The sequence below is a fragment of the Lissotriton helveticus genome, chromosome 4_1 (genome assembly GCF_964261635.1).
Source record: "Lissotriton helveticus chromosome 4_1, aLisHel1.1, whole genome shotgun sequence".
Taxonomy (NCBI): Eukaryota; Metazoa; Chordata; class Amphibia; order Caudata; family Salamandridae; genus Lissotriton; species Lissotriton helveticus.
The window spans coordinates 15,526,636-15,551,166 of record NC_136063.1 but is presented as its reverse complement, the minus strand read 5'-3'; the positions used below and the strand labels follow the sequence as shown (position 1 = coordinate 15,551,166).

Here is a 24,531-nt window from a genome sequence, read left to right as displayed (position 1 = left end):
AATTCTACGGAGTATAGCATTAGTTTGGGTGAAAGCAAGCGTAAGAGCTCCACTCCAATTTGGGTCGTACCTCACCGAGGTCAAGTGTGTTTGCGAGGAAATGGGAGAAATCCGGGAGCTCAGCTAGGGAAGAGTGAGTGCGTTGAGACCTACGTGTATCCGTCTAACTCTTCCCCTGCCCTTCTGACTGCTAGGGGTACCTACTTCATCTGTCAGGATAGAGCATATACATGGCTGCCTGCTGACTTTTCAGGTTCATGCTATATTGCTCGACTGTTGCCTCCGACATACACTGCCTCTCCAGATTATCACAAGACTAGAGTAGCAAGAGGTGTTTTCAGCAAGGAAGATACCGCTGGTCAGGAAGCTGGAGACTTCTTCAAAGGTTTCATTCCGTTCTGGGGGCCTATGGCCAATAGTAGAAATCTACGCCAGCTAACACGGGTAGTTGAATCTACTATTACAGAAACTGCTGGTGCCCTTAGTAATTTAACAGCTGAGCTTCAGGCGGATCGTCTCATGACGCTGCAGAATCGTATGGTTCTAGACGTAATACTCGAGGTGGGGTATGTAGAATGATCCAATCGAGCTGCTGTGTTTTTATACCCAATAATGTTCCGACAGTATACGAAGCGATCTCTAAGCTACACAAGATTTCCGACTCTATTCACGTAGACAAAGGAAACTGGTCCTTAATGGAGTGGCTTTGGACTCTGCTGTCAGCGTGGGGATGGAAGGTTCAATGGTCGTAGGTATTATTCTAGTGTTCCTGTTCTCGTGCTGCCTTATTATCCAATGTGGTCCTGCTTTGTGTAGCCTCTGTGCCGCAATCTGTTTCAGAAAACTACCTGTGTTTGGAGACAAGGTACGAGAAAGGATGATGACACAGCAGCATATCACTGACCTGATGAACATCGAGATAGACTCGGATATAGACTGAGTAATTGCCTATGTAAGGGCAAAAGGAGGGTCTGAGGTTCCGAGACGATTTGAACCCGTGTTTTCAACATTGTCGTAAACTCATAATCTTGGTACCGTTGAACCGCAAATGATCCATTTAGTATATCCTGGTGTTTCTACTACGTTACGAGTAAGAGCACTCCTGTTATAAACACATTGCCGATACACCGAGGGCATCCATTTTAGATCATGGCATCCATCTTGTCTTTTTGCCCTCACATAGCCAATGAACACACAGTGACCTCTGATTATTTGATTTCAATTAAGGACACGTAGGCTTTAGCCGGCGATTCACCTTGCTAGTGACACGTGCACCTTAGGTCAGTAACGCTGTGGCCGCATGATTCGGCAAATAACTGCCTCCCCAGCCTGAGGCCAGTCCTGCTATACTGGTTTTCGTGTTCGTTGGCCTGATCATGATAAAGCGACCGAAGCTGGTAGCCTTGCCCATTTACGACCCACAAACATCTCTTATCCTGCTTTCCTATCTTCTGCACCTGGCTCGGCTCTTCCCCGTCTGGGCCTTTATTAGGGGGAGATGACGAAATTTACGATGAGGCGGTCCGGCTCGTGAATGAAAAGTTGACGTGGGATTGTGATGGAACAGTGGGAACCCCTCGTTCGTAATATTTTGACATCAGATACTGTGGACGATTCTCGTGTAACGCCAAATAATTATTGTTTAAGACACAAAGGTTTAGAAACGTACTAGTATGTAAAGAATTTGCCCCAAGCTGAAAATATAGTATTTAAGGAGCAACCCATTTTGTACAAATTGAACAGTCTCCTAGACTCTGCCCGTGTGTAGATTCTGTGATTTCTGTGTCCCTGCAGTAATAAACCTTTGGTCTTTGACGCCACCATCGAGAAGCCCGTGTTTCTGTTTATGTGTGCACCGAGACAGGTAGAACTCAGGGGTCTTCGGGTGTTGTCCCTGACACCTCTGGAAGGTACCGAAAAGTCCAGAACTCCATGGTTAAGATCCATCCATTGACGGATATGAAGCATAGTGCCCTGGAACACCCAGATGGATTCAGGGGAGGTATCTATTGTAAAGATCAGTTGAAGATCATCGACATATTTGTATGTAATGTCCTTAAATGATTTCAGGGACTGAATCAAAGGAAACAAATACAGATTAAACAATAAGGGGGACAGTGAGGAATCCTGAGGGACCCCACAGGATATATGGAGTTGCAGTGAAAGAGGTCAGGCGGACCGCTTCAGTGCGGTCACTAAGGAAGGACCTGATCCAACTGTAAGCTGAGTCGCAGATGCCGGCCTGTTTGACACGGTCCAATAAGATGGTATGATCGGCCGTGTCAAACGCGGCCGAGAGGTCCAGAAGGACCAGGGCCTGTGGGATTCCTTTATCTGCATTACCTCGAAGGGCATCCATGACTGCAGTGATGACCGTCTCGGTGGAGTGAGCAGGGCGAAACCCAGCTTGATGGGGGTCTTGGTAGTTGGACTGCTCTATAAAGTTGGAGAGATGAGTAGTTACGTGCGCTTCAAGGAATTTAGCCAGATAGGGGAGAAGGGAGATAGGCCTGTAATTAGAAAGGATTAAGGGGTCTGCTCCCAGCTTTTTCAGGAGGGGGACAACAACTGCCTCCTTAAAGGCTTTAGGAACCCTGCCCTGGGACAAGGATTCATTGAGGAAGGTCAAGATGGGAGATGAGAGAACCGAAAAGATGTCCTTTAGGATGTACGGGGGCAGCAGTCCCTACGGAAGCCGGATTTTACCCTGGTCAGTAGGGCCTGTAGAGAATGTACGCCTAAGTGTGGGAAGTGGTCAAAGGTAGGGGTGCTAGGTATAAGCACCGGGGGATCCGACTTGAAATCGGTACCTGGGATACTGGCTTTATTGGTGGTGATTTTACAGAGTTGTACAGATGTTGGGTGACCACGAGTTTAGGGAGGGTACTCTCGGTGTTAGATAGCTTGTTGACAATTGCAAATATGTCTTTGGATTTATTTTTTGAGTTTTCTATTATTTCCGAGAAGTAGGCGGCTTTAGTTAAGATGATGGCTTTTTTATAGTCTGCTCGTGCGGCCGAATGTAGAAGTTTAGCGTCCGGGTCATAGGGCCGTCTCCATTTCCACTCTTTTTGGCGGATGTCTAATTTTTGAGCTCTCAGGTCATGGGAGAACCACTTCTGGGCTTCCGTGCAGTGGGCGATTTTGAGTTTTTTGAGAGGAACATGTGTGTTACTTGCTGCTAGTTGCCAGTCCGAAATGTTGGCTTCAGCCACATCTACCTCTAGATTGTCTGCAGGAGTGGAGCTATCTAGACTGTCCAGGAAAGCTTGTTTATCAAGGGTGCTCCATTTTCTGATTAGACCCCCTTCAATTGCTGGGGGCTTGCTACAGGTAGGGATAGAGCTGGTAAAATGAATTAGTGATCGGACCATATACAAGGAGATATGGTAGGTGTGGAGAAAGTGAGGTTAGTACTCCACACCTGGTCCAGAGTGTGTCCCTTGACATGGGTAGCGGAGATGATATGGTGACTGAAATTGAGATCAGAGAGGAGTTCCATTAATTCGCTGGCATGGGGGCCGCCAGAGTCATCGTTGCACCAATAATTAAGGTCGCCAAGTAGGAGTATTTTTGCATAATCCTTGACCACAGTTGCCAGCTGCTCACACAGTGAGAGAGGAAATGAGGACATGTATTGAGGGGGTCTGTATATTAGGACACAGATTATTGGGCCAGCCTTAGAATCGAGTTTAATAATCAGATTGTCTGCTGCAGGGAGGTTTAAGGGGGACATAGAAGTGAAGACATGGTCTTTGTGAATGATGCCCGCTACTCCACCTCCCACCTTTCCTGACGCCCGGTCGACATGCAGAATGTGATAAGTGTCTGGGAGGGCTGCCAGGATGTCCGGGGAGGAGTCAGCGTTAAGCCATGTTTCAGTAATAAAAAAGATGTCAGGTTAATCTGATAGGAGGAAAAGGAAGATGTCTAATTGATGTTTAACTAGGGAGTGAGTATTGAGGTAGGAAATGCGTAACCTTGAGTCTCTGACCTGCACCGGGATGAGCCTCTGGCCATGGCGAGGGACGGTAGGCAGGAGTCCTAGATGTGTATTCTGCTTTTGAAGGATGGCTAGGTGTTTGAGGCGTGCGTGAGTGGCGGGGCAGAGCGAAAGGTCTACATGATGTATCCTTCTTAGGTCCTCGGAGGAGTAGGTAGTCGTTCGAGCAGGCGGACTGGCACCTGGGCCCGGTCTGGTGCAGACGGGCTTGCCTTTGGCGTGCCTTTAGCGCGCCGGCGGCGCGTCCGCTGCACATCCGGGCTGGTAAGATCATTTTATCCTTGTGAGGGCAGGTGGTGCCAAGACAACTAGTCCTCCACCTTACATTCTCCCCCAAGATGGCGGCTCAAGTGATGAGCAGCGTTCCGTCCTGATCTCCCCGACAGTGCCTAATTGGCTGAGGGTATGAGACGCACATAGGTGCAAGTGAGTGAAGAAAGTGCGATAAGTTTAAAATCACACACAGTTAAAAATGAGAACAGCTTAGCTCCTATTCCTGGCTTTCCGCCTCGGGAAAGGCAATCTGCTTCCTATTAAGTAGTACGTATGCCCTGTGTCTCATCCACATTTGCTACTACATAATAAACGTACAACTGTGAGAATCTCCCCTCAAAAAATATAGGAGATGTATAAAACCAGAAGTGTGTGAATCACATGTCTTCATATGTAGCAATATACTTACTACAAAATGCCCTTTGTATATCGGGCCCTGTAGGTTTAATTCGCTGAGATGCTGTACTGTGATCTGGGCAGATTAACATGTCTAAGTGTAAGTGCAGTGTGCATAGTGCTCCTGAGATGTTTGACGTGAGCCAGGTGCAGCACAGTTACTTACCCTCATCTCTACAAAAGAGGTACTCCTCACTCGCGGCACTGCTTCCAGCGTTGTCACACACTGCAGACACTCGGAATCTGTAGGATGATTTGGGTTTCACTCCTTCGATAGTGCAGGTCTCGACCTTCATCAAAGTCAGTTGCTCCTTCCAGGTGTTTGTATTTGTAGGTTCTTGTGTGAATTCCACCTTGTAGGCACTTATTCTGGTGCCAGCACCAATGGTGTCAGGTTCCCTCCAGGTGAGGGTGATGCCTCCAGTACTTTTCAGCTGGCCTGTCACCTTCTCAGGTGGGCTGCATGGAAGGGTCTTGATCATGTGGGTAGGTTGACTTGGTAGAGTGACCCATCGAGCAGACACCAATGCTTGTCTGACCTGGTACAGGTAGTTAGGGCGCAAACCTCTCAGTGCGACCATGTGGTTGTTATCCCCTCCTTCCACACAAATCCAGCTCTCTTCATTGCTGGTCCTGTACTCCACCTGATACCTCCACACCGAGTCTGTCCCAGCAGGCAGTGGTGCACAGGTGACCTGCACACTGTCATGAGATACTTGAGGTATTTTAGGGGTGTCAGGCCTTGGGGGGTGGAAGGCTTTGTCTTTTAGTTCCCCATGTTCAAACAAATAAATTGAAGCCCCTGGATTGCTTGGATCACAAACGGAGGACACCACAAACTGGATCTTCTTGTTTGAGGCATTGAGCCTTGTAAACTCCATGAACTCATTCATGAGGGATCTAGATCTTTGGTTCACATCAGCATCATTAAACCAATCTCCAGAGGATGGGTGGGTGGGTTCCCACTTTTTTTCCTTAATCCAGGAAATTAATTCTGATAAAAATGGTTCCTCTTCTCCTAGGGAAGTGAACATGAGTGCGATCACAAGCTCCACTCTGAGGTCACGTAACACTTTATTCATTTCCAGCTGAGAAGGTACAATTTTTACTGCATTTGACTCTGTCAGGAAGTCCATGTATCCACTGACAAAGTTGACCTCATTCTGTTTTGATTTCAGAAATTTAGAAAGTTGTGTGCAATTGAATGGGGATATTTCTTTGGCAGTTAAAATGTCCACCAGTGCGCTTTCTTCTTTGCCTCCTCGAACTGCGGGCAGGACTCTAGCGAGGTCGGCTTGGAAGGCCATTCTGTACTGTCTGCATAGCTTCTTGAGTTCTTCGATTCTACTTTTGATGTGAGGGAAGTGTACTGCGGCCGGCTGGGCCAGCAGGTCATTGCACACCATTTCAACATCATTTAGCTCCTCCATGGCAGCTTGAGCATCTTCAATCAGCTGAGAACTTGCTCAGTGGATACAGCCAGATCATTAAGGGTATTGCATTCTCACCATTTGCACCTAGGAGTGATGGAAGGCTTTTATAGATATTAATGGCCTCCTCATAAGTGGACGGGTTCTTTGTTAGAGCAAAATCCCCGCAAAACGTGCAGCGAAATTTTTCAAATTTAGAACTGTCATCTTTTGAAAAGTTAATAGCTCCCTGCCCTCCGATTGCAATCTTAGGTATTCTGTCAACTGCACCCTTTAATTCTCCTTGGATGTCCTTAATTTTTTCAGATGAAGACACTTCTTGATCGAACATAAAAAATGCCTGCGCCCCATACAACACAGCAGTGACCACATGGGTTGCCATCTTTTGGTCAAATATTTCTGAGTAAGAGATGTTGTTTTGTCCTAACTGTGTCATGGTCAGTTCTTCATACCTAGTTGTAGTTGAATATTGTAGGGTCACTCGGGCTTGTTGCTTAGAAGTTTTTGTCTTCTTTAAATATTTTGCTGCTCCTCCCACCTCAACTAGGCCCCCCAGGAAACTTGCCTTTAGGGAGGCGGACACATTGAGGGCAGATGTTTTGTCTTCTATGCTGTCAGAGGCAATGATGTGAAAATCCGTTTTCGGTTGAGGGGTAGCGTATTTCTCAATTTTTTTCTTATCCCATAGAGTAACACCTGAAAAAACAAGAACATGCATTTCATTTAGTCTCCAATAGTACTGTGATTTACAATAGGTTCCACTCTTTTGCGCCAAATTGGAAGTAATGTCTTCTTTTCAGTATTTATCATGTTGTGATAATTCACAAGATTTTTACTAGATGTTCACTAGCGTTTACAAATCTTTCACTGGTGATCAGAGTACCTAAGTCTTTCTTAGATGCTACATTGTGCTTTTGAGGTAAAGATGAATGCAAACTGTTGAAATATGACTACTAAGAAGGGATACCGTCGATCAAACTCCAAAAGTGGGCATGGTTTGAATGATATGACAGGTAGATCACCCTCGAAGTCCTGCCTAAATGTGTCATTACCTCTGGACCCATGACCAGCAATTGATGTTATCCACAGAGAAACTTTGGCACTGATCCTCCACCTTCTCTATGCTGTGTTCGACATTGTCTCCCATGACACCCTCATCGACAGACAGTACAGCAGTTGTATACAGCAAAGTACCCTCATGTGGATCACATCTTAGCTCACAGAGCACACTTAGAGTATCTGACTACCCCCTTCACCTCTGCACCCAAGGACATCATATGTGGCGTGCCCCAAGGATCATCCCTCAGCTCCACCCTGCTCAACATCTACAAGACCCCACTTGCAGACACCGGCAGATCCCACAGACTCAGCATAATCTTCTACGCAGACCACACTCAACTGATCCTCTCACTCACAGAGGACCCCACCAACACCAAAACCAACGTCTGCAACACCGGAAAGAATGTGCCGATTGGATGAGACACAAAGCAGAAGTACTAATCTTCTGGAAGTACACCTCCATATGAGATGACAGTTGTTAGCCACCACAACTTGGACCAACACCCAAACTGACACACCATGCACACAACCTGGGCATCATCCTCGACATCCAACTGAACACGAAATGAAAAGCCAATGCAGTCACCTCCTCCTGGTTCCACACCGTTCGCATGCTCTGCAGAGTTTTCAAATGGATCCCAATCAATGCTCAAAAGACCATCACGCAGGCACTCATCTCCAGCCACCTCGACTATTGCACTCAGTAACACACCCTCTCACCCACACACATAGACACTCATACACCCATATGGGTACTCAGACAACAGAGCAATCATCCATACACCAATACATGTACATACTCACCAACGCATCCAGCCACTTGCACACCAACTGACAGACTGATACAGACATTCAGACAACCTAGTCGGTGAACCATACATTCACTGAGATCATCAATACAGGCACTCATGCACCCACTGATTCCTCAATACCCCTTGGTAAATATTTTTAACACTCATAAACATTTTAGAAACACTCACACTCACTGGGGATGTCATCAGTGAGGTCATTTGAGATTTCATCAGTGATGTCTTCAGTGATGTCACCAACCATTTCATGAGTGATGTAATATGTGAGGTTGTAAGTAGTGCATTGAAGGGGCATGAGTTATAGTTAGCACAGCTAACTATAACTGCTGAATTTCTCTGGTTTTGTACGAGTGAAATGTTCCTGTAACCCAGTTTTTTTCTGTGAATATCTAAGGTGTTTTTAATCCCATTTCCTAACTATAACAGCCCTGTAACCTTTGTCTTTTCAGTGAATTTCTAAGGTTTTTAAAATGCTAATTCCTAACTGTAACTTAACTGTGACCTTTGCTTTTTCAGTGATTTTCCATGATTCTTTAAGTAGCAATGGTCTTTGCAGAATGGTGTGGAAAGGGGGCAGGGCCTCTGATCAGCTCTCAGAAATTGAGCGGAGTAGGACTTATAGGCATTACCAGGAGGGCTTTTGATCCCCAAGGTCCTTTAGCATCCAAGACAACTTGATTCCCTAACGACTATCCCATCCTTGTCGCCAGTGTTACAAAGAAGAAGCGTACAGGTAGATTATCAGGAGTCTTCTTTATTCAGTCTCAACACCATCACAGGATCCAGTCAGCCAGAATCAGCTATGGAATGTTCACATATTCTGCACTGGGCTGTACCAAAGTGAATAAAGGGCGGGGTGGCGGGGTTTATTGGTTTTATATAGTACCTTCTTGCCTCAACCAGTATTGGGTTTGGGCATACCGACAGTGCATGCTTCAAGTCTTGCACACCCCCATTGCAAAGATCACAGTTGCTGGTAAAATGTTCTTTATGATTCCATTTAGAAGTTCCATTTTGAAGCTGTATGTTCAAGTGCTTCTATGAGTGCCTGCCTAGCAAATGGATCTTTGCTTCTAGAACTGAAAGGTGTGGTAACTCTGACAAAATTTAATTAGAGGTGTGATAGACTGTATAGTTTTTACATTAGGGTCATCACCTGCAGGGCATTTGTCAGACTACACGTACAATTAGAGACATACCTGAGACATGGTAGCTGCCAGACATTCAAGCTTGGCAGAGTACACTTTCAGTTTGATGCTTACACCTCTCTATCTATGGCCTTTTTGTCGTGTACCTTTGCAGAGACGTAAATGGACTAAGATAGAGGTTTATAAACCAGGCAACATATTTTAAACCTCTAATTTCTCTACCAGTTTCAATAGAGAGGCAGAGCTTACAATGCCAGGCCTAAGCCAAGATGAAAGGCGGACTCCCTTCATGCCGCTCTTCTGAGTGTTGGCATCTTGGTAGAGATCTCAATAAGTTTTTGAGTGTCATTTTAGGGGGAAAATGACACATGTAAAGAAGCCTATAGGTACTAGACTATCTCTGTTTCACAATATTTGTGCAGGAGAATGATAGACTGTATAGTTTGTGAGTTAGGGTTATCAGCTGCAGCACACGTGTCATACTTCATATCATACCTCATGTCATACTTCATGTACAAGTAGAAGCATACCCGAGATACGGTGGCATTCAGACATTCAATCTTGACAGTGTACTCTTTGAGTTTCAAGCACACACATCATTATCTACAGCCTATTTGCAGTGCATCTTAACAGAGACTTATATGGAATACGACAGAGTTTAATACAGTTAGCAACAAGTTTTGAACTTCACTTTTCTCTACTACTTTCTTTAAAGAGAAATGTTGCTGTGCCAGGCCTAGTACAAAATGATAAATCACTTCCTGTCATGTTGCTTTTTTGACTGTCATCCTCTTTGTTAGAGCCGTTAATGAGAGTGTCTGCCCCTTTTAGGGGTAATATGACACATGTAAAATATGGTATAGGTACTAGACTACCTCTGTTTCGCGCTGCATGCTCTGTAAATGTATGTAGAAGAAGCTGTATGGATAATTTTCTGCTTATCATACAGGGCAGCTTGGTATGAAGCTGTGTGTTCAAGTGCTCCTATGAGTCTGCCTAACATACAGATTGGTGCTTCTAGGACCGAAAGGTGAAGTAGCCCCGGTAATATTTAACTAGAGGTATGATAGACTGTATAATTTGTAAGTTAGGGTCATCACCTACAGGTCATACGTCAGACTACATATACAAGTAGTGACATACCTGAGACATAGTAGGGGTCAGACATTCAAACTTGACGGAGTATGCCTTCAGTTCAAAGCACGTACCACTCCATCTCTGCCTTCTTGAATTGTTCCTTTGCAGAGACTTATTTGGACTCAGATAGAGGATAGTCCAGATAGAAATAGCCCGGAAAGCCAGGCCTAAGCCTAAATAAAAGGTTGACTTCTGTCATATCACTCTTCTGAGTGCCTTTTAGGGGTAAGATTATACTTGTACAGAAGCCAATAGATACTAGACTACCTCTGTTTTACACTGCCTGCTCTCTAAATGTATGTAGAAGAAACGGCACGGGTCACTTTCTGCACATTATTTAGCGCAGCCGGGTATGAAGCTGTGTGTTCAAGTGCTTCCATGAGTCCTGCCTAGCAAACAGATCTCTGCTTCTGGGACTGAATGCAGAAGTAGCTCTGACAAATTCGTGCAGGGGTATAATATACTGTCTAGTTTTTAAGTTAAGGTCATCAGCTGCAGCACACGTGTCTGACTGCACATACAAGTAGAGACATAGAGACAAACCCGAGACATGGTAGCAGTCAGACATTCAAACTTGGCAGGGCACGCTTTCAGTTTATAGCACACACCTCACTATCTATTGCTTTCTTGCAGTGTACCTTTCTTATATGGACTAGGATAGAGGTTCATATGTCTGGCAACATGTTTTTAAACCTCACTTTTGTCTACCATTTTAATTAGAGAGGTAAAGCTTTCCATGCCAGGCCTAATCCAAAATGAAAGGCTGATTCCCGTCCTGCCTTTCTTCTCAGTGCCAGCATCTTTCGAGAGTTCTCAATGAGTGTGTTGGTGCCTTTTTAAGGGCATGGTGACACATGTACAGAAACCTAAAGGTACTCAACTACCTCTGTATTACAGTGCATGCTCTCTAAATGTGTGTAGAAGAAACTGCATGGGTCACTTTTTGCTCAATATACAGGGGAGCCGGGTATGAAGCTGTGTGTTCAAGTGATTCCATGAGGTCTGCCTAGCAAACAGACTTGTGCTTCGGGGACTGAATGCTGAATCAGCTCTGACAATATTTGTCCAGGGGTATGATAGTGTTGTGTAGTTCCTATAAATCTATATAGGATCTCCGTGTTTAGACAACATAAACCAAGGTATTGCTGTCCAGACTGATTCTAGACACCCCCAAAGTATATGTTAGTCTGTCGACCAGCTAGCTCACAGTGCCACTCTCAGCCAAACAACCTTACCAAGGAGCGAATAGTTTCTTGTAACTATCGAGCATGCCAACCCTGATCCCTCAGGGATTGTGCTTCCAGAATTAAGGGAAATGCAATTTTGCACTCCTTCAGACACGCTGAAATAGCCTGCGATTGGCTGGGGGTTGGCCAATCGGGCTGCTGTGTGGTAAGTGTCAGTCAGAGCGCCCGGCCCTCTTAAACCTGGCAGAAGTGCTGACGTGCCACTAGTGTGCTGAAGGCGTGTAAGGCAAGCCCGGCTGTGCCCATCATATCCGTCTGGGTTCAGGGGCCAGTCATTATGAACAAAACTTGGTGTACTCTTCAAAGACCTCAGATCACTTATTTACTATTAATTTCCATCTTGTAGTACCCCTTATAAAAACAACTGGATAAAATACGCGTGTTTAAACTCCAACAATCAATCTCTTCACTGTCGGAGAGGTTGCTGACATACACCACTACCACAGTGGATAATGGCCCTCGTTAAATGCCAAAATCTAATGTAAGAAATCTAAACAGTGCCTTCCCCAATACATACTCTTTGGTTAAGCTTCAACGTGAGATATAATACCTTCTTGAGGTAAAATCCCCTGCTATATTTTTTCTAATGGAAGTTTGGCTCACAGAGAACTCTGAGTCTGATATTGAAGCGGCACATCTACAAAATTATTATTTAGTTAACTTTAACAGACCTCAGGGTACAAAAGGTGGCTGTGTGGCTGCAGCTATAAAAAAGCACCTCTCCCTCGCAAAACTCTTCCCCCCAACCGCTCCGATGGTAGAAAATTTGGCAAATAAATTAGATTCGTCCACCTCCCATCTAACATGCATAGTCATGTACAGACCCCTGGGATATATGCCCCAGTTTGCTTTACATCTGATACTTTATTAGCTCTAGCTAGTGATCATGCAAAAATATTATTCCTTGAAGACTTTATCCTGTGGACCACTAAGGAAAATGGTGGCTGCATTACTTCTGATCTTACTGACATTCTGTTTAGTCTGAATTTTGATCAACAAGTGTTGACTGCCACTCATACAAATGCAGCTTGAAGCACTGACATGGGAGGCTAAACTTACCTACTTCTACACAATTCATTTCTGAAAATAAAACCAAAATAATATTCGACACGCTTAATGAACTCTCCAAACTTGACCTTTTAAATGGCCTGGTGGTCCCCACTTAAAAATTGTGTGATGACTTGTATCTATCCTTTATCGAAAAAATTCCAATGGTAAAAGATAATATGCCTCCTAGCCCGCTTACCAGTGGAAGACATAAACCCAACAAACTTACAGCATTTCCAGCAATATTCAAAGATGATCTCTCAAAGCTGATGACTACAGTAAAATCTGGCTCACCTAATGATACTTGCCCACACTGGTTCCCAACCTATCGTTAAGTCAGGGCATGGTCCCCCATACTTGAAAGGAAGCAGTGTTTGTTCCACTGCTAAAAAAAAGCTGAGGTTGACTCATCACTTTTAAAGAACTATCAATCCATCTCCTTACCTCTCTATTTGGCTAATGTTGTACTTGGCCCTCTTTTCCCTGAATTGTTTCGCTTTTCACCCCCCCCCCCCATATTAGAGGATGTCTTCACCATGGTAGAGAAATGTATAGGCCATGTGTGGTGTGAGATGCCATAGTAAATGTGCTGCAATGGTGTGCACACCTGTAATTCCTCCATTGTAAGAATGCACCTTATTGAAATGAATGCCATAGCTATGTGTGGTGCCACCTGACTGTGGTGGGTTAGCAGTCTAGCTGTTCGGTTCCCAGCCATCCCAGCTTTTGGAGGGAAAGCCTGGCACCCAGGGTGCTCTACTGCTCCCCCTACACCAGTTAGAACCGGTTTCCCCAGATGCTTCTAGAAGCTTCTGGCACTGTCTGGTAGGTGGGGTGAGGGGCGTATAAATAGGGGGGCTGTACCACCATGTGCACAGACAGAGCGGGGACGTGATTGTGGGTACCTACTGCCGGGAGGTACCACCACCTGGGCCTATGTGCTCGCCCCTGTGCCCAACTGTACGCCTTTGCTGACCACAGGGCTAAGTGAGAGCCACGCTGCCGGAGTAAAGGCTGCTGTATCAGGAGGAGTGCCACGTTGCAGAGGAGGATGGTTCCTAGGACCTTCAGCCCTGTCCTGATGAGTGCCCACTGACTGCTGACCTTGCCCAGTAGTGTCGCTGCTCTGCTGACTAGTGCCTGAGGAAGAAGAGCGCTATATTGGGGGGCGCTATGCTTGGTGTAGGTGGCGCTATGTACTGACTGCCCGGTAGAAGAGGAGCACTGTCTTTTGCCCCTAAAGTTGGTGGGGCTGCCTAGCGCCTATTACGCGCTATACTTCAGGACCCAGTAGCGCTGTGGGGCCAGGAAGATCTGTTTTTATTGAAGAGCGCCGCGGGAGCTAACCCCGTGTAATGGCGGCATTTTTGGAGTGATGTTACATTGAGCGGGTGCCCACTCCGCATATTCGCGCCTTTTTTTTTGCCTTAAAAGACAGCGTGAGCCTACCCCACGTGCATGCAGAAAAGTGGGTGCCCACCCGCATGCTGGCGCCTTGAAAATCGGAAGGTGGGAGGCCACCCCGCACTTCTGGTCTGCCCTGGATCACCTCGGCCGACCCTGCAGACGTGAGGAGAGCCACGCCGGGACTGCTGCCCCAAGGCAGGAAGAAGCGCTGCTTGGCCCCAAACTTACCGCCGCTGCCGCCTGGGGCCCATATTGGGCCGGGATCGGTGCTGAGGAGGAAGATGGCTGCATGACCCGGAATCCCACTGCGGCCCCCCGGAGTGAAGAGAGGGCCGCCGAGGTGTCTGTGAGGCCTGAAGAGCGCAAGAGGAGCATTGCCAGGTGACCAAGGTGCTGGCCGCATCCTCAGCCGCGCCCCCAGGAAGCCGCGCTCCGATTTGCTCCCTGCCCGAGTCAAGCCGAGAGCTCGGAGCCACCTGGGAATCAGAGGAGAGCAGCCTTCAGGAGAAGTACGGCAGAGGGGGGGCTCGAGGCACATGGTCGGTGCCTGCCCACACCGCACTGAAGTACCCGCATGCTGACAGCCGCCCGGAGTGAGGGCTCAGTCAGTCTGTGTTCGAGGTGTGTCAGGACACATTGCCGGTGCCCGCCCCGGTACCTGGATTATAGAACCATATAGCAGCACCGCAGATATGGGCCGCTGCACAGTTGTGGGACACATCACTGGGGATTTCAGAGTCCCGGAGGGGACACCAACATTGCTGGATATTGCTTCAAGTGCACATTTCTGTACTGTAGAGTCCCCGGAGAGGGACCCCACCACCCCAGTCCTTGTTTTTGGTCAAAGCTGCACCAAAGTACCGGGAGGCTGCAACATTGGCATCTTCCCGTTGGAGAGACCCAGAGTAGGGGTTTCCACCAGTGTGGTGGCACCAGAGATGAGTCTGTACCCATGGGCATGTTGGGTCTGATTGCCTTATATGACTCAGGGCCACACGGTTATGCCTTTAAACTTTTTTCACCCAACTGGTGTGGCCTCTTTTTGTAGTGTGCCTTGTGTGTCGTATGTGTGTGCTGCGTGGATGCTTTACACATGTCCTCTGGAGTTTGGCCCACCCGCTCTGCACCACGCTACCCCATTTCTAACAGCTAAGATATTAGAGGTTCACATTCCCCATCATCTTTCCTCTTTCTTAGAATACCGTTCCTTCCTGGGCTCTCATCAGGCGGGTTTCGACCCACTCATCCTACAGAAGCTGTCATACTCTCCCTAGTTGTCATATGAGAGACGAAGCAGTCAAATGAAGGGCTCAGGCATTAGTCCTTGTGGACTTATCAGCCGCCTTTGACACAGTGGAGCATGACATTTTAATTGACTATGTCAAGGCCACTGGTTTGCAGGGAATAGCATTAGTTGACATCCTTTCTCTCAGACCAGTACCAGTCGGTCCACCCTTTTCCCTTCTGCTCTTCCAAGGTCAGACGTGATTGTGGAGTGCTTCAGGGCTCTTCTCAGTCTGTCCTGCTATTCAATTTCTACTTCTGTTCATAAGCGAAGAGTGAAAATGTATACCTACGCTGATGACATGCAGCTACTCTTCAACGTTGATGACTGACCAGAATCTATGGAGTTCATTCCGAGCACTATGCTCAACATCTGTGACTGGTTGAACTGTCGTCAGCTGAAGCTGAACTCAGATTGTTATGACTAGAAATAAACTGCATAGTTCGAATCCCTCTGTCTATTGGAGGTGGACGCGCCTTCAGTCAAAGCCTTGGGATTTTAGTCAATGGAGACCTTTCGCTGAAGCCCCAGATAGGTGCAGTGACCTTGTACTGTTTATTTCTCCTCCAAAAAGGGGAAAAAATAGGAAATTATTTTCCACCTAGGCCATCATTTAGATTATAATTGCCCTTGTCATATCACAAATTGATCATGCAACTGCTTTCTACCTGAGCCTCATCAAGGGTTTGAGCTAGAGGTTTCAGCTGGTCCAAAACCAAGCGGCTGGATTTGCCTGTCATCAGCCCGGATTCTGTCACGCTAGACTTTTTATGGAAAACTACAATGGTTTCTAGTCGCCCAGAGAACCCTTGTTTATAACAGGGTGTACGCGTCTCAAATCTAGTTATGGCAAAAGCCCATCTTTCGTGACCTCCAGAATTTCTAAACTATTTACTCAACTGCAATCTGAAGTTTGCGCTCCAAAACCGATTAGAGGCCTTATGTTTAATAGGAAGGGACTGGGTTGATCCAGGTTCTTTTGGAATTCCTTGCCCCTTAACACCAGACGCATGACCACGTATGCGAGTTTTAGGTCTCTGCTAAAATTCTGGCTTATAAGACAAGCGTACGGCTAAGATCAGTATCTCTCTTGCCGCTGTGCTTGTAGCGCCAAGAATTATTCTTGGTGTAGGTGCATTTTATGAATAGGTTGTAACATAACATGACATAATTATTCTAGCACAGGCGTGAGACTAATTCCACAATAACCCATGAATTCACTCACTGCCACAAATGTGCTGAAAGTCAAACTCAAATACCATTCCAATTTCAATAATGACAAGCCAGCTTCTCTCAATATTGGTGCTGGTTAGCTGATTCTCTTTGTTTCTGTAAACGTACAGAGTCCAGAAGCCACTCTGTTAGGCTTACAATCATTGGTTTCATCGGCGGAAGGCTGTCTGATGGAAAAGACAGTGGTGGGGTTCAGGGCTTCTCTGTTTCTGTGTCTTTTGTTTTCTCTTCTTGCGTCTTCAGTGTACCATCACTTATTTTTTGCATGAGCTCCCTTCATGCGTAGGTTAGGTTTTTGTTTTTTTGTCCTCACCAATAAGCGTCTGCCATTTCTTTAAAAAAAGCCGTCGTTCGACACTGTGCGCCCTGCGGCTGCTGCATTTGCTTAGGTCAAACTGGGCCACCTCCTTTGTTGAAAGCTTGGTGTAATCATTGGACCAGTTAGAGCCAAAGAGGAGCTACACAAGGTTCCACTCTCTACCCCAGGATACCAGGGCAAACCAAATATTCAACCCATTCTCAATCTCTCCCCCTGGCCCAGACAGGCCATGGCAAACGTAGCTTTTAAACAATCCTCACGCGTTGGAGGCAGCGATTCTTTCCACTTCATGCAGATTTCTCTTCGGGCTATTAAAACCAGGTATAATAGCCAGCCTTTTTGTTTTTGCTGAAGATTCTTTCGAACCACCCCATCATCCCCAAAACTTACCAGTGAGACATTTACCTTGATTTTAATTTTAAAAATACCACTTAGAACTTCCCCCACTCACCCTCCAGAAAGCTCTAAGTTCGAGGCGCTCATGAAAAATTTGGATATCAACAGTGTTGAGGAGGTTACATCCTGGACATTTGAGGGAGGATAGTGGTGCAAACTAAGCAATCTTTGCAGTTGTATAATAAAGCCTATTGATGACAAAGAAATGGTTCTTTTTTAGGCTAGCTGGTTTCACGTATTTATAAAGGAGCTTAAAGGAGGGTTGATATAGGTCTTCAATCTCGGACTCAAAGGGAGATTGATTCCAAACTGCGTGCTGCGGAGGTTGTTCCCTATTTTCACCACCAGTAACTTTTTATACCAAATGGGAACCTCCTTTCTTTTGGGATGTACATCTTGCAAGGACTGTGCTGTCTCCCAATCTCCTCTTGTGTCCTCCTTTTCCACTGTAAACTAGGAGATTAGTTGAAAGGATTTAAATCCCGAAACGCTACTGCCAACCTTCACTCTTAAAACCTCCCAAGGGTGCACTCCATCAGTGGATTTAAGCTCCGACCAGATAGCAATAGCCACCCTTTTAATAGGGATCGCTAGGCTATCCTTCAAACATATCGGTGTCCCCGGGGAATCCCAAATCGGGGCAAGATCTGGGCAAGATCTGAATAATACCCAATCCTCCATCTACTTAGAACCTTGTACCGAAGACTACAGGCGGCCCTCAGAAATTTCAAGCGTACCCTTTTGAAGAACCTAGGTGCCCGAAATTTGTACAAGAAACCTTCCCCACCACCAAAACTGTCTGCTTTCACCATTACCCCAAGTAGTCTCCCCCAGGATGTCTCTTCTGGTTGAACAAGTAACATCTGGATGTTTTTAAATTGTAAAGCAACAGAGTACCAGTTAATATCTGGGTCAGCTAGCCCCCCTTTGGTAAGCCTGTGTCTCTGCTTTTTCCAGACAATCTAGCACCTTTATTTACCCAGATGACGCTTCCAATCTTACTTTGTATTCTACAAATATCTTTACTAAGGAAATCAAGAAGGATCGGATTAAACAGATATGTCAACTTCGGTAGAATGACAATTTTTACCAAATTGACTCGACTGAACATTGTTAAGGGGAGATTTTTCCATTTAGCAAATAATCATTCTACTTAGTCCTATTCAGGTTTAGCTGGGGGTTTTTATCTAGAACGTTAACAATGATGATACCAGGGAATTTAAACTCATTGCTCGTAATACCCTCCCAGTTGTCGATATTCCAACACATCACCTCAAACCAAAACCAAAGGGAACCAAATTCTCCTAATATGCTTCAACCCTAGGTATAACCACCCGTATCATTGGTGTATAACAGCAAATCATCAGCGTAAAGAGCCAGCTTGCTGCTATATTGCTGAGATTAAAAAAGAGAAATCAGGTCATCCAATCATATTGCTTGTGCTAATGGCTCTATGTAGACATCAAAACACAATGGGGAAATGGGACAACCCTGTCTTGTTCCTCTATGGATGTTAAAACTAGAAGTTAACATACCATTCAACAAAATTTTTGCGGGGGCACCTTGATAACACTTCATTAAGGTCTGAACATAGGTAGGACCAAAAACCATCACCCTAAGTACCTCCCAGTGGTATACCAAGCATACTCTATTGAACGCCTTAGCCACATCAAGTGCCACTATGGCCAGGGGATCCAATCACCCCATTGCCAAATCGATGTTTCCAATTAGCTGGTGCGTCTGCTACTGTATATATCTCCTGGGAATAAAACTTTTTTGGTCAGAATTTCACAGCCGAGGGTCCAACTTGACCAATGTAAATGTATAGTATGTATAGGCATTTATATAGCGCACTACTTACCCGTAGGGTCCCAAGGCGCTTCGACCGCTGCGAAACCCTTCCTGGCTTCCCTGAGAGATGGTCCCTTAATGGGTATCTCCAGGGTGAGACCAGGCATCCCCGGCGGTCTGGTGGGGCCGTTAGTGAAGATGAGGCAAGCTAATGCCCAGAGTTGCCGAGTGTGAACGCTGATCAGAGTGGGCACCGAGGCGAGAGAATTATCGAGTCCGCTGACCCTGGTCCAGAAACCTGCCGCGCCGGGAATCGAACCCTGGTCACGGGCCGTCCTCTGCTCTCGGGTCTGCCGCCTCTAACCAGTGAGCCACACTACTTCACTAATCTCCTGCAAGAACACTCATGAAGATCTTAAAATTGGCATTCATCAGGGAGATTGGTCTATAGGAGTCTGCTTTTTGGGGGTCTTTCCCTAGTTTCAGTATCAATACGACGGTTGCTTCTTTCCAAGAGCTAGCAGCCTGTCCTTCCAACCTATACACCAAATTAAATAGAATACCCAATATTGGGACCAGTTCATCAGGAGGCGTTTATAAACCTCACTGGGAAGTGCATCAGTGCCGGCCGCCTTACTGTTTTTGCACTTACTTATTTGGTCTCCTATTTAATTCTCAGTAATTGGAGCATCTAATCATTCACGACCCTCATTAGTTAAAGATGGCAAAGTTTTCTCTCTAAGCCAATTTTGAAGGATTTCAGTATTAGGCACCGTCTCCTACCTATATAGATCTGAGAATAAAGAGAAAAGGCAGGATTGCATGTCCTCCAGGTTACTTGACTTCTCCCCTCTTCCATGTGTTATCAGTTCATTAATGTTATTCTTTGAGCGATCTACTCTTGCTTTCCAGGCCAAGAGGGCACCTGCCCTATCTCCATACTCAAAGTTTTGCATGTGTTTAGTTCTCAATGGTGCCTACATTTATGATCCAACCTACCAATACACTCCTGACAGACTTTTCCAGATCTCTCTGGACTAATGAGAGTCTTTCAAGATTCCCATAGCTGATCCAGGACCTCTCCTCCTCCAGTAAAAGGATTTTCCCCACCAAGGACCGTAGCTCCCGAGTCTCTGCCCTATTCTTTGAACATATAAGACTATGCAACAGGCCCCTTATATTAGCCTTAAAGGCATCCTAAACATAGACCATAGAAGACGAACCCATATTTATAGAAAAATAGTCTAGGGTAGCCAATTTGAGAGCCCTTGCTATATCCACATCTGACAATTGCAAAAACACAGTTGATGGACAGAATGTAGAACAATGTCATACATTCACCCCAGTACAATGATCTGGGCCTAAATCCATCGTTTTTTTGCACTCCACACCACCCTGGGTTAGACACTGGCTATATGCAAATCAGCTCTGACCCTGTGCCTCATGGGAACAGTCCAGTCCGAACTACCAAGCCATGTCTTTCCCAGACCGGAATCAAGCATCCAAGGACCAGTTTCTGGCTATCACCCTTCATCAGCCTGGATAGCTTGACTCCAGTGGTGTGGAGAGCCTGGGACTCACGTCTGAGCATACCCAGCCCACTCGGGGTGAAAATTGCAAAAACACAGTTGATGGAAAGAATGTAGAACAATGTCATACATTCACCCCAGTACAATGATCTGGGCCTAAATCCATCGTTTTTTTGCACTCCACACCACCCTGGGTTAGACACTGGCTCTATGCAAATCAGCTCTGACCCTGTGCCTCATGGGAACAGTCCAGTCCGAACTACCAAGCCATGTCTTTCCCAGACCGGAATCAAGCATCCAAGGACCGGTTTCTGGCTATCAGCCTTCATCAGCCTGGATAGCTTGACTCCAGTGGTGTGGAGAGCCTGGGACTCACGTCTGAGCATACCCAGCCCACTCGGGGTGAAAATTGCAAAAACACAGTTGATGGAAAGAATGTAGAACAATGTCATACATTCACCCCAGTACAATGATCTGGGCCTAAATCCATCATTTTTTTTTCCTGCATAAGAAAACAACACTGGGGGCATGGAAAGGTATGTGACTAGGCAAGACAGGTATACGGTTCATATTATCTAAGCTTGGCCTATCCATTAAAACATAATCAATTCTTGAAGAATGGCCGTGCTTCTTACTATGAATTGTATATCCCTTTTTATCACCCATCTTTCCCGCCAGACGTCCACAAGCTCCAGATCGTGTAACATGTTTTCCAATGCTTGTTGTACTCTAGGGGCTCCCAAATAATGGCTCATATTGGATCTGTCTTTTACGGGGTCAAGAAGAACATTAAAATCGCTTCCTATGATTATTGGTGAGACAATTTCAAACAGTTTGGATTGTAATTTTAAAATATCCATCGGGTTGTCGGTATTGGAACCATAGAAGGAAGCACATGCTAGTTCTAGGCTTACACAATTAAAATGGCCACTATCCACCTCCCTGACTGGTCGGAATGAATGGATTTAATGGAGCATCCTGCCCCCTGTTTTATCAATATGGCCACCCCCTTGCTATGAACTATCTGCTCAGAAGAGCAAAAATATTTTACCCAAGAGTATTTAGAGAATATAATAGAACACGCTGCATGGCTTAAATCTGTCTCCTGGATAAGGCAAATTTGAGCAGGGGATAGTTCTAAATATTTCATCACCAATTGATGTCTACCGGGGGCACCTTAACCCATTGACATTCCACAAGATAAACTTTACCTCGCTACCCAAAGGGGGTATACCTGCCATCCGGTGGTAAAATCCAAAGTAGCCAATCACTTACAAATGTGAGATTGAGGATTTTTTAAAATTCTTTACCCACTGTTCCCCACCTGGTGCACCTCACCACCACACCCTCCTTCCCCCCATGTGACCCACCCCCTTGGGAAACCCTCCCTTCTATTAGGCTGGAGCCTATTCGGCCTCGGTCCCTTGGACCACATAGGAAAGAATGATTTAATGCTACTATCACAGGTCTCAATAACAAGGGGCCCCTCCTTACTTCCACCTACTCTTACTTACACCCCAGTTTGATTTTTTCTATAAGAGCATCCGCCTCTTCAACTCAGGGGAACATATACATGTGGTTATTCCACATAATGCGCAGTGATGCAGGAAACTTCGGTTGAGCCTTAGCCCCATCTTATTTAAAATCTCCATTCGTAGGTTAGTTTTTAAGTCGTCTACCAGTCGTCACCAGTTTTGTAATTAAAAAGGATTCATCTTTATAAGTAGAAGTTGAGTAGGCAGTTCACTTAGGATAGCAGGTTGTAGGGTTATTGGAAAGGTTACACGTTACTTAATAGGGAACCCCAGCTGGAGCAGCCCCCTCTCTGCTCAGCCCACTCTCTAACTCCTTCAGTTCTCACCAACATTCCATTACATCATACACAGGCTGAGCAGAGCAGGGAAACAGAGAAGGTGTGCAGAGAATGCATTACAACCAACATGAGATAAGAACATATCTCCTCTCCAAACGATAGCTCACACTTGGCTAACCGGTCCCTGGGATTAACTCCTTGGGTGCTCATGACGAGGTCAGCTCGTCATGAGCCACGGCACTCTGGTGCTCATGACGAGCTGAGCTCGTCATGACCGCGCCCGTTCCGTGGAACGCTCGCACGCTGGGCTGATTCCCCTGCTGTGCTGAGCGTTCCATGGGAACAGGTGTGGCAATGACGAGCTCAGCTCGTCATGAGCACCGGAGCGCCGTGGCTCATGACGAGCTGACCTCATCATGAGCATGTGGGCGCTGTACGCGCCCCCCAGCACAGCGGGGAGAAACAGCCCCGCACGGAAGGGGTTAAACTGAGATTTTAAATTACATAGTTTTCGTCCCATTTTACAATTTTTATACAATTGTTTACTTTTACTACAATATACTGAAGATGAATCTAGAATACTAAATGAGCTGCCGTCAACTATTTTATGGTGAGATGTACTTGCTCTGCAGCTAGAATATCCAAGCTAAGCTGGACCCTGGAAGAAAGTAGGAACCACATTGGGGAGTGACTCCTCACATTGAGTCCTGTCATGTCACTCGCTAAGCGATCAAATGTTGTCACTTCTCGCGAGGTAAAACCGCAGCACTTTGGTGAATGGATTGTACATGGGCATCAATGTAATGCCTAATTAGGCACATTTTAACTTGTGATTGTGTGTAGGAACTACATTTATCAAAAAGACAAACACAACTTAACAAGTAACTGAAATAGAAGGGACTGGTATTTAGGCTTCATTCACAATATGTTGACACACAGCAGTGCAGCAAGCCTTCCTGATGCACTGCAGTACATCAAATACAAGGGGAGCAATGAGCTGTATCTACAAGATACGGAGCATTCCTTCCTACTCCCCTGCGCCTGTGCACAGACAGTGTCATTTTGAAAGGGTGCCTGCGTTGAGGGGATGATTGCTTTTGTGCAGGAAGGGGATGCAGCACAATCCATGGGTGTTGTGTGGGAACACTCACAGCAACACACATGGAACGCTCCTTTCCAGCAGAGATATGTGTGAAAGGGAAACATATTTACAAGACCGTGAAAAGTCATGCACCATAATTTTAACATGGCTTTGTAAATATGGGGAAGCCCATTGTGCCACCAGTACCTCAAAACAAAATGACTCTGCGGTGGTGCAATAAGCCCCTTATTCCCATGAAGCACGTGGCTGCAGCAGTAAACACCAAACAACACCTTTCTGAGAATAGTCAAGTAGCAAAGTGCGATTGTCAGGAGAGCGGATTTCAGGCTCAAACCGCATCATTTGGTGCCCGTCAGAAGAAGTGGCGGTCAGCACGAAAGTCTGCAAATGCAAGATGTTAGCCCTATCAAAAGGTCAGTTAATTATCTTTATATTTGTTTTGACATGGCACTTAGTCAAAGAAAGAGAGAGGAAGAGAGTCAGAGACAATGATTCTCTCTCTCTTTCTTCTGTCTCCCTCTTTCTCTCTCTCAGTAAAGTACCATACTAAGAAATGGTGTCAGACCAAAAATGAATCAGAAATATACATCCTGCTATTCTTTACCTGGAATCATGACATCATTGCGGCAGTCATACAGCGCCCCGAGGTGAATTGGCCGGCCAAGTGCTGCTCGTGTAATGATGGAAGAAACGTCTGATGCCATCAATTCAACATGGATCCAGCTAAAAAATATTTTAAAAATTCACAAGGATTAGTTTACTCTCCTATCATTTCAGCTACTCAGACATATACCTGATGGGTGCTGGTGGGCATGCTGTCTTGGACAGCTCTAGAAAAGATTTCACTAAACACTAAGGACTTTCAGTGTGAGTCAGTATAGATCCTTCGACTCCAAAATTCACTCATTACTGTCAAAGTGAGAGTCAGTGAAGACCCTGGGGATCCATAATCAGTCGTATCTGCCGGTGTGTGGGTCCACGCAGGCATATGGGTTGAATCTAGTCATACATGTGATGGAGTGCTCCGCCAGTCCGTCTCTGGATATGCCCACTCCATTGTTAGTCGAGAGGGAATGACCCAGGAGAGAAGGGACTGTCGCAGCAAGT

General features: G+C 45.9%; 1 pseudogene across 1 annotated transcript in view; it reads right to left on the bottom strand.

The window, feature by feature from the left end:
* LOC144826903 (verrucotoxin subunit beta-like) overlaps nt 1-24,143 on the bottom strand; it is a 78,996-nt pseudogene extending 54,853 nt beyond the window's left edge. Inside the window, exons 1-2 of the transcript XR_013609966.1 lie at nt 24,029-24,143; nt 4,839-6,798 (exon numbers count right to left, since the gene is read on the bottom strand). The product of XR_013609966.1 is annotated as a verrucotoxin subunit beta-like (transcript). The remainder of the gene's footprint in view (nt 1-4,838; nt 6,799-24,028) is intronic.
* Nucleotides 24,144-24,531: the final 388 nt, after the last annotated feature.